The following is a 10,791-nucleotide window of genomic DNA, read 5'->3' on the forward strand; positions in this document are numbered from 1 at the left end:
CCTGCTAGGGATCACTGGGGGACATCTGCCTGTGGTCGGATAGGCAGCTGCCTGCCAAGTCCTGATACTTAAGCAAGCACGTGTGATGTCGCTGGAGGCAAAACAAGGAGGGCTTCCTGGGGAAGATCCCCCCCACCCCGCCTCACACACACACACAGTTCCTGGCCTCATGGACTGTCAGGCCACCTGGAAACCCCACGCTGACGGCTGTGCCTTGGGAAGGGGAAAGGGGAGCGTGGGAGTATGTTGGATGTGGGAACTGTTTGCACCGGCAGACCACCCCCCACCCCTCTGCCCTCGGCACGTGGCCCTCCAGGCAGCACTCAGCCTGCTCAAGGACTCCAGGGAAGGGTGGAGTGCCAGCCCACAGGCTGCTGGGAGCCCACACTCAAGACGGGCCATCCTCACCTGTCACCCGAGCCTCAAGCTTACTGTCACCTTCCATTGTGCGGACAGCATCCTAAAACACGGAAGGGGCAGGGGGCCTTGGGCCGGGAGTGGAAGGATCCTCCAGTATAGAATCCTTTCACTTCAGAGAGCAGCAGCTTGTCGTGTCCCCACCCCCACCCCCAGCCACTGGCTTGTTCTCAGCCCATTCTTCCTCCAGAAAGCCACATGGTGCTTGCACATGCGCACTCTCTCTCCTTTCCCAGTTACTAAGCGTATGCCCATCCAAACCATCTCCTGCTCCAAAGCACCCAACAAAACTGCATTTCCCAGGTCCCTTGCATCTAATGGGGCTCTGGAATGTGAGCAGCAGTTTTGTGTCACTTTCAGAGCCGAAAGAAGGCCCGCGTTTCCTATGCTCTCTCTTCCTTTTCTGAGGCGGTATTGGAAGCTGCACACAGCAGTGGGACATGAGGGAAAGATCCTGAATCCCCATGTCCCTACCTGGAGAAGAGCTGCTCAGGTGAGCCTCCCCGCCAGGAGCTTCTGCGGTGGATTTAGTGTGAGAGAAGTTAACTTTCAAACCTTTCATTGTGTTTAAGTCACTGAGATTTAAGGTGGTGGTGGTTTTTTTTAGTAACTGCTAGTTTTATTTACCCCAAACACCATCTAAATACACTGGAAACAGGCTGTAGATAGTAAGTATTGGATCAATGGCACAGGTTACTGTTTCTACTGCTACTGTATTTATTAGCTTGAGTCCAAATCCTCTCCACTTGGCAAAGAAGAGGACCACCTAAAATGTCACCTCAGCCTTGCAGTCTCACTCTGCTGGGAAGAGCCACCCTATCAGACAGGCCCTGACCGTTCGCTGTGGAAGTGTGCGCGTCCCCATCCCTTCCTGTCCCCTCCCTCAGTTCGTCAGAGCACCCCTGGCCTTGGACGTGAGCTGTGTATCTTGTCATTCGCACCCCCCCACGAGAGTGTCAGGAGGGCGAGGACTGGTTCTGTCTCGGGCACTGCTCTGTCCCCTGGCATAGCGTGGGCGCTCGGTAATCTCTGCCAGACACTGACGAGAGGAAGAAAGCCAGGCCCAGGAGTCTGCTCTGCTCCTAAACAAGTGACCCTGGGCCAGTCACTTGATCCCTCCGAGTCTGGATTCTTCCTCTGGGAATTGGGCCAGTGAGTTTGGCCTTGCAGGTACAGAAGTCTTGCGAGTGACCGCACCAGATGGGTATTGTGCGCCTACTGGGTGTACCTACTGGGTACAAGGGATAGTTTACATGTCAATTGGGAGAGGGCCAGACGGTGCAGGCGGCCTTGTCAGTGAATCCCTTGCAGGCATGAGCGCGGATGCTGTGGTGAAGTCGTCCATGCGGGGCCTGTTCCGTCTCCTGCCATGCCTTTGTGACCCCGCCCATATCTCCTTACCATTAAAGAAAAGCCTCAGAGAAGAATCCAGAAGTAGGACGGCGGTGCCAGGGGATAGCCTGCCCCCTGCAGACACGGCAGAGCAGCCTCAGCTGGGCATGGAGACCATCTCTTAAGCACAAGAGATTGAAGACACATTTAGAAAGTGCAAGTGTTCGGAAGAGAATATCTGAATCCCAGGCCACCACCCCACTTCCCAATCCTATCTGCATTTCTGTGACTGTGCCATCCCTCCCTGCCTTGATTAGAACAGGGTCCCTTTTTTTGCCATGGCCTTTTGATATTTGACTTTGCACTCAATGCCCCTAAAGCTAATAGGCGCTGGCCTTTCATTTCCGAAGGGTAGTTGGTCAAATTAATGATCGCCAAAAGGCCATAGTTAATTTGCTGTCCTTCCTGTTTCTTTCCATTAGTTTGCAAACCACCAAAGTTTAAGAAAACTCCTGAGCATAAAAGAGTAGGGATCTAATTAGGAAGCAGGCAGGTAATTCTAAACTTTTTCAAAAACTTAGGGGCTATAGCCAAGGGAGGGCTGGGAAACCGTACCAGCAAGAGAAAACCAGTTCACTGCGTGGCCAAGTCCTAGCCATGGGTCTGATGCACAGAGGCCTGGACGACCTTCAAGTGGGTGAGCGTGCGACGCCGTGTAACTTGTCCTTGGTGAGGGATCACAGCCTGGACCATCTGCCCAGGCTCCAGGGTACCTTGCTCAGTCTACAGGGGAAAAGGGCTGAAGGCCCTGGGGAACAAGAGCAGTCCTCCAGGCTGCCTCCTTCCTCAGAATATTAATACCGATGACCTGAAGCAAGTGGGGTGAGGTTAAAGTAGTTTGCACTTGTCCGAAGTGAACCGCACCTCACTGCATAAAGGCTATGGGTCCTCTCGAGCCTCAGCCTGATGACAACTCTGTGCCCCGAGGCCGCCAGGCGCACGTCAGTGATGCCGTCCTACCACGAGCCATGGTTGTGACTGGCACCTGCCCCCTGGGAGCACATGATTTACAAGAATCCAGACCCCATGGTGGTGTTACCCCGTCTTGGGATTAAATAAAACCTCGCCTTGCCTTTGGGAAACTCCCCTTGCCCCCTCATCAGTCCACGTGCTTCCATTAGATTGGCTCCATCACTCACCCCTTTCCACCCCTCACTCCAGAGGAAGGAAATCCCAGTCTCAGTCCCAGACCCCACTCCACACACATGCGCATGCGCGCAAAAACACACACACTTGCCGTGATTGGTTCAGGGATAGCATGCTATCTACCCAAGCCACAGACACACTATTATGTCTTCCTGGGGAGCTAAGAGGAAAGTGGCCACTAATTTCCACTGAGCTTGAGCGGAGGGAATTGAGATAAGAGTTGGAGTAGCCTCCCTCTGCAGGAACCTAACTCACCCCTGCATGGCTCCAGCCAGGGTGGAGAAGGGGAACATGCCTTTTCTTGCAACGTCTGTTGTCAGTGCTTAACATCACACCAGTGAGCAGAGAAAAAAACATTTAAAGGGCCCCAATCCATCTTCTGGATCAGGCAGCGACGGATGAATTTGGAACCGAAAGGCCATCAGTTGGCAGCTGGATGAAGGAGGCACTGTGTTGGATACCTCTGAGGTATTACCAAGGATCGTCCATTCCTATCCTGGATTCGATGGCTGGGGATGAGAAACAGTTTGATTTTCAAACCCGGCAATATGGCTCTTTTACATTTCCTTTCAATTTACTTAACAACTGAAAAGCTTCCTTTTTAACCCGTCCTTCCCTCGTGCATTTTACTGTCAGCAGCCAGAAGAAACGAAGCGGCTTCTTCAGCCCTGTGCCTGTGAGTCTCCTTCAGAGCATATTTGAGTCCCCTGGGCAGATTTCCAGGTTTGTGCGTTATCCCAGGCCCAGCACTTGAGCTTCCCAGCACCACATACACAGCAGGGCTCCCCTTTCTCCTCCTGCCAGTGGCCTTCCCCTCGCTCCTGAGTCCCTCCGGGGGCCCCCTCGAGCCCCCTCTGGCTTCTGCCACATGGCCCCCAGCCCACTGTCTCCCAGAACAGGCCACTTTGGGACACCACGATCTCAATTGTCACTTACTGCCACTCAACAACCCCTCCAATTTAGTGGTACATCCCCCCATTTTGAGTGTGGGCTGAACTTAGTGACCTGCTGCTAATGAAGACATGGAAAGGTGGAGAAACCCAGCAGGTGCCACCCTAACCATCAGCAAGGTCACCAGAACCAGCTGTGGTGTAGCTGGGCTCTGACAGGATGGAAATGGCACTCCACCTCTGTGGGGTTCTTCCCCAAAATCTATACCCCCATCTGATCCTGGGGAAACACTCAACAGACCCAAATTGAAGGGCATTCTACAAAATACTTGACCTCTACTCTTCAGAAAGTGTCAAGGTCGTGAAAAACAAGGGAGGACAGAGAAGCTGTCCCAGATGGAAGGAGACCAAGGACACAAGGCCGTATCCTGGATCCCATCCTGGAACAGAAAACCAACGTTGGCAGGAAAAGAGGAGAAATCCTAATAACATCTGAGGGTTAACAACAGTACATCAACGTTAATTTCGTACTTTTGATGAACGTGGTTATTGCAAGACATTAATATCGGGGAGCTGGGTGGAGGGTACATGGGAACTCCGTCTACTGTCTTTGCAACTCTTCTGTAAATCTAAAACTATTTCTAAATAAGGTGCGGGGGCGCCTGGGTGGCTCAGTCAGTGAGGCATCCGGCTCTTGGTTTCGGCTCAGGTCATGATTTCATGGTGGTAGCTCCACGCTCAGCACAGAGTCGGCAAGTCCTTTTAAAAATAAATCAATAAAAAGGTGTGTGTGTGTGAATTGAGTGGCTCAAAATCACAACCACCACATCACTCACTGATTTCCAGTGGGGGCAGGCTCAGCTGGGAAGACTCCACCACATGGAGCTGGGTCCCGAGTATTAGCATCCCAAGAAAACCAGGTAGACACCGTATCATCTTCTACACCCTAGCCTCAGAAATTACGTAGCATCACTGTTAGTCATCCAGTCACTAACAGCCCAGAGTCAAGGGAGGGGACCCAGACCCCCACTCTCATTAAGAGGGGTGTCAAGAATGTGTGACCTTGTTTGAAAACCGGGACGGGCCCACCCTTCTCTTTTCATCCTCATGCTGTGGGATATGGAACTCCCATCTTGGAACAGAAGTGGTCTTGGGAATAGAGGCCACACATGCAGAACAAGATAGAATAGACTCGGTGTCTGATGGCCCCACAGAGCTCCATGCCGGCCCTGTCTGCCCACCTCCAGGCTCAGATGAACGAGAGGAGGAAGTCTGTTGTGTAAGTCGCTGCTCCCTTGTCTCTGTCCCTCCTGGCCCAACCCCCTCCTGACTAACACACCCTTCTTCCTGGCATTCTTGGCCCTTACCACACTGGACATGTATCTATTCCTGTGAGTATTTGATCAGAGTCTAACTCTGCTACCTACCCCAGGAGGTTCTAAGCACATAGTAGGTGTATGTTACGAACCTAAGCTTTTTTTTTTATGGCTTGTTTCATGGTTAACTGGGGGTTAGAGGAGTAATAGAAAATCCTTCCCATGCTGTGGAGCCCAGGGTCCAGACTGAGGACCTCGCAGAGTCTTAGGTGCAGTGAGACTGAAATACTAGGGTGCTGAGGGCGCACTGGACTGCAGATTACTTGGATCAGTCAGGGTAGGTTTTGGTTTTCTGTCTAGATAAAGGTTAGCATTTTTACACTGTGTAGCGTGAATAGCACCATGACTGAAATGTCACAATTTACATGACTCGTTCCATGTCCTTTTAACACTCTGTCATGTTACATTTTGCCCCTTCCAGGGTGGTTCACACTCCCTGATTGTCAGTCTCCCCAGCGCTGCACTCAGGGTAGTGTGTTCTGACCTGAGCCCTCGCTTTGATTTGAACTGACTGTATTCTGACTTCAGGACATGCCAGAGTCCCCTATCTGCCTTCCCCATAGCCGCACTTCCATTCTTCCTTCTAACCGAGCTCCCCATTTGAACCTGAGACAAAGACTTCCTGTCCCAGCTCCTTTACAATTAGGAGTGGCCATTGAGATGTGACTCTAGTTATGTACAACTGCTGGGAAGTATTCCTGAGGAGGTGGTGAGAGAAGGGAGCTCATTTCTGCCCCGTCCTTCCTTCCTTCCTTCCTTCCAAGTGCAGCCCCAAGCCAATCCTGCCCTCCAGGATTGAAGTGTGGGCATGATGGCTGGCACGCACGCAGCCATCATGGACCATGAGGTAGAAGCCACATCCTGAGGATGGCAGAGCAGCAAGATGGCTGTCTGGCAACTCTGACGTCCATCCCTGGTCGTCTTTTGGGTGAGAGACAAGTAGGCTACCTTGATGAAGCCACCATTGTTCTGGCTCTTGTGTCACAGCTGAATTTGATCCCAATTGATATAAGGATATCTGATGGAAGTTGGCTTTTTTAAACAGTCCTCTGTATGAGCTTGTTTTCCTGTGTCTCTTTCTTACCTTCCCGAGGAGCTAATTGAGAGTTCCAGTTAATTGCCATTGTTTTGTTCTTGTATGTGGTGTTTGTTGTATGCCCGTGTTGAGAGGTCTCCTCCTCTGGTGTGTTGTTGGCTGCCGTCCCCAAGATCATTAACGCCCTGATTCCATCAGCCTCTTTTGAGACCTGCACAATTCCGGTGTCTGCTGGTGTTTAACTCTCCTAAAGGTTATTGAATCCATCTTTAGTCAAAAAAGCGATTTGATGAGCATGTTTCTGCCTCATGAAGAGAAAGTGGCTGCACGCGTGTGCTCTGAGCTGCAGTCAGCCCCGTAGCTGCCCATCTCTTCCTCGCCGATTTAATTTCTCGGCTAGCGTTGGGCAAATAGAGCAAGCTGGCTTTTTCATGTGCTCCTCCCAGGCCCCCCCGCGCCCCGGCCCCTCATGCATTTTTCATCTCGGCTCCCCACTCCCTCTGCCCTGCGAACAGTATTGATCGGCTGATTAAGCCATCAAGGCACAGCAAACACCAGGGCCCCACTCCTTCCTCCCCTGCCCTGTGTACCTCTCTCACACGTTACAACAGGCAGATGCTTCTGCAGCCCACCCACCCATGACATCTGCATCCCCCGCCCTTATTTTGTGGTGTTGGGATAATCAGCAGATGAACTTACCAGAAACCAGGTCCTCGGCACCTGTCATGTAAATAGAATATTTTGAGGCTTTATTTTTAAACCAAGCCTCTGAAGATCCCCTTGTGGGGTCCTCTTTAAAACAAAATTCAGCATTATCTATTGCTGTGTAACAAATTGCCCCAAAATTTAGTGGCTGAAGAAAAAACCTGGAATATATCGGAATATGTCACATTTTCTGTGGGTCAGGGATTCAGGAGCATCTTTGCTAAATGGTTCTGCCTCCGAGTCCCTGGAAGTTTCCATCAAAATGGCAGATGCAGTCACTGGAAAGCTTGACTGGGGCTGGGAGATACGTCTCCACCCTCACCCACGCGGTTGTCAGCAGGAGGCCCCAGTTCCTCCCCAGTGGGCACCTCCACTGAGCTTCTAGAATGTCCTGCTGGCATGGCAGCGGGCCTCCCCTGGGGCGAGGGATCCGAGAGAACAAGCAGGACCCCACGGTGACCTGGTGTCACCTAGTGTGCCTGACACCTGCCAGTCACCTCCACCTTCAAACACACAGCTCTGGGCGTCTGCCTGACCCTCCTGGGCTCCCCCTCTCCCGGCCTGGTTGCTCCTTCCCCGCCTTGAGCCGCGGGTGCATCCTGCCCTCTGCCTTCCCCAGCCCGCGGCAGTGCCTGGTAGCACAATCCGGTGTTCCCCAGATACTGAAAGGCAGGGACCGTCATCCGTGCGTCCCCCACACCTCCTCTGGGGCTGGCCTCTGGTGGGTCCATACTGACTGAAGGAGGCCTTCCTCTGGCCTCCGTGGGCACCCTGTAAAATCTACATGTGTATTCATCTGCTCCTAGTAGAGCAGGAGACGGAAACTGGTGCTGGTGTGGAGGGATCTGGACACCAGGACGAGGAGCTTATTCCTGAATGTGCTCCCCAACTCCCTGGAGGGGCCCGAAGGGGGGCCCAGTGTCTGCCTGGATTCAGGATGGAATAGGGAGGCAAGAGGTGCCGGCAGGGTTGGTCTTGGTGGGTTTCTATGGCTCCACACCCCGGGGACGGCCCAGCACAGCTCCCCGCTTCCCTCTCTGAGACTCTTCTGCAAGTCCATGCTAAGGCAGGCAGCTCCTTTTCTGGACATAGAGGCGCAGAGAGGGCTGGGACTGCACTTAGGCACACTCACTGCGCTTTGCCGGGCAGCCCAGCATATTCTGGATCGCCCACATTTTCCTAAAGGGAAACACAGAAGCAGAAGAGCCTCACCATCGATTTGCCCATAATTAGTAGCTGTTTCCCAGGTTCTCAGGGGAGCCACCCCCTCCTCCCCCGAGGCGGTTCCCCACAAACCCCCTGATGGCTCCCCATCACTGCATTTCTGTATGGAGCTCACTCTCCCGCAAGTGCAGCCCCGAGCCAATCCTGCCCTCCAGCTCCCTGAGGAACCTGCGCAAGCAAGATCTTTTATGGCCAATTTCAAGGGGTTAATGGAGGACGGAGTGGAATTTACTTACAGCACCGACTCCACTAAATGCTTTCACCAGGCATTTTGCGGCAAAGTTCTTTGATTTCCCGCCCCCCGCCCCGCTCCGTGTCCTTTCCCACCATTACTAAATACCAAGAGATATTCTGGTCCGAGTTCCCACTCCCCCAAGCCCTGATTCACGCAGTTGTATGTGCTGGGGAGTATGAGACTTGTCACCCTGCCACCGTGAACTCAGATGGGCGGGTGACACCACAGGAGTACCAGGAAAGAAGCTGGCATTTGAGCTCAGAACAACTTGGCTCTGCAGACATCACCAGTGCCCCTAACTTCAAACCCTCGGAAGCCACCCATGTGACCAATGACGTCACCTCCCATTTAAACCACTTCTTTCTCTGATCTTTTTCTTACCTCAATGTATGTGTGTTTCTAACTGCCTGGCAGGCTCCCAGGCTGAGTCTCCGCCTTTTTTAAGGGCAGATGCCCCTAAGCACCCCCGGCCCAGACAGGACTTTTTACCTGGTCTTTGGACATCTCACCTTGTTTGGGGCTCTGGTTTTTCATTTCCACCCAATTTCAAATTCACCTCCTCGTCTTCCAACCTGACATTTGAGTTGGGATAGGCTTCGTAATAGTAATGATAACATAGTCATAGTAGTAATAACGCAGTAACAGGATACTCCCAGGGGGCCTGCCGCGTGCCTGGCACCGTGAGAAGCCCCCACTGCAGGTGGATCTCTGGAAGCAGGTGCTGACACGGGATGCAAGATGTTTATTAGCCAGCAACACCCGTGAACAGGGGAGGGCGGAAGCAGGATTGGGCAGAGGGGTGGGGGACCCGTGATGCAGGCCAGCCCCGCGCGGGAGCTCAGGGTGAGCACCCTCTGTCCAAGTGTCCCACATTGGTCCATGCCCCACATCTCAGTCTCTGGATGCCAACTCTCCTCGAAGGACATGGACTGGCTGAGGTGGGTCTCCACAGCCCAGGCCCACCCTGGAGGAGCTGAGAGCTGGAGCCCTTCTGCTGACCGCCCTCCTGCAGCCGGGTAGCAGGTCCTTCCTGAAGGGGATGGGGACAGAGCCTCTCCATGTCCATGGCAAGCCTTTCATCTCCACAGTCCAGCTTGCACCTCACAGCAGTGCCCTGAGGTGCTTTTGCAAATAAAAGAGCAGGCTTAGAGAATTTAAGTCACTCACCCGAGGTCACACGGCTCAAGTGCTATTGCACATCTTCCTGGCTGCAAGGTTCAAGTTCACAGCTACCACCACGCTGCCTCTCAGGCCGAATAGTGGGATTTTAAAGATGAAATGGAGATGAGTGGCCCTCCCTTATCCTAAGGAGCAGACACTATGCTCTGCTAACTTCCTGGCTCCCTTCTGGGAGAGTTTTATAGTTCTGAGTTTCCGTTTCCGCAAAGCAGGTCACGCCAGCCGGTGATACCACCTTCCTTCCCATGTCACGTCTTCATTCTACAGTGAAGCCTGAGATGCTTGGCTCCTCTGCTGCTCCCGTCGATTCTGGGAGCTTCGGGTGTCCCTCCAGTTCCCCTTTTCCTGTAGAAGATGCTGGGGTCTGTTTAGGCTGTTGCCACTAGGAGCACTAGCTATCTGAAAGCTAGAGAGGTGTGACTATGGCCAGCACCCCTGGGAAGACACTGGACACCTATACCTGCAAAGTTTTATACAGATCAGCTGCTCGAGGTAGTAAGTTCCCTGTCTGGAGAGGCAAACAAGCACAGGCTAGAAAGAGCGATACCTAGATTTTGAGCAGAGTCAACAAACACATTAGATAAAAGTTAGCTGATTGCCAGCTGTTCTTGTTTTGTTATCCCTACCGCCAACCGGCCGTAGCTTGTGACAATACTTTGGTGTTGGTTTACAGCAAAGCGCTCACCTTGTTAGCCCAGCCCCATGTTTGGTTTCCAGGCTGAAATGGAATGTCCTTCAGAGGGAAGGAAAGGAGTGTGTTTGTCCTTGGCAAAATCAGCATCATTTTACCCAGGGATGTGGGATGATGCTCACAGGGCTGGCTCCATCCCGAACCACCTCCAGAGGAGCCCGGCTTTCAAAACATGTGGATGTTTTGGTTTTTTCACGAAGAGAAAGGGGGGGGAAATAGGAAGTGAAATACCAGATCTCTGTTTTGTCCACCGGATAATCAGTTGTCATAAGAGCCAGAATTTTTCATGAAGCTATTGTGAATGTTTTTCCCCTTTCAAGGCCGGTGTTCTTAACAAAACTGCCTTCTGTTTCTCAGCTGCGCAGGGTTGGGGGGTCTCCCTGAGGCCGTGGAGGAGGAAAAGATACAGAGACACGGGGGCCTGACCACTCCCAGGGAGGTTTCATCACTGGGAAGCACCATTCATGGGGAACTATAAGCAGGCAGCAGGCGCCCCAAAG

The sequence above is a fragment of the Mirounga leonina genome, unplaced genomic scaffold (assembly GCF_011800145.1).
Source record: "Mirounga leonina isolate KUSES-001 unplaced genomic scaffold, KU_Mleo_1.0 Mir_170, whole genome shotgun sequence".
NCBI lineage: Eukaryota > Metazoa > Chordata > Mammalia > Carnivora > Phocidae > Mirounga > Mirounga leonina.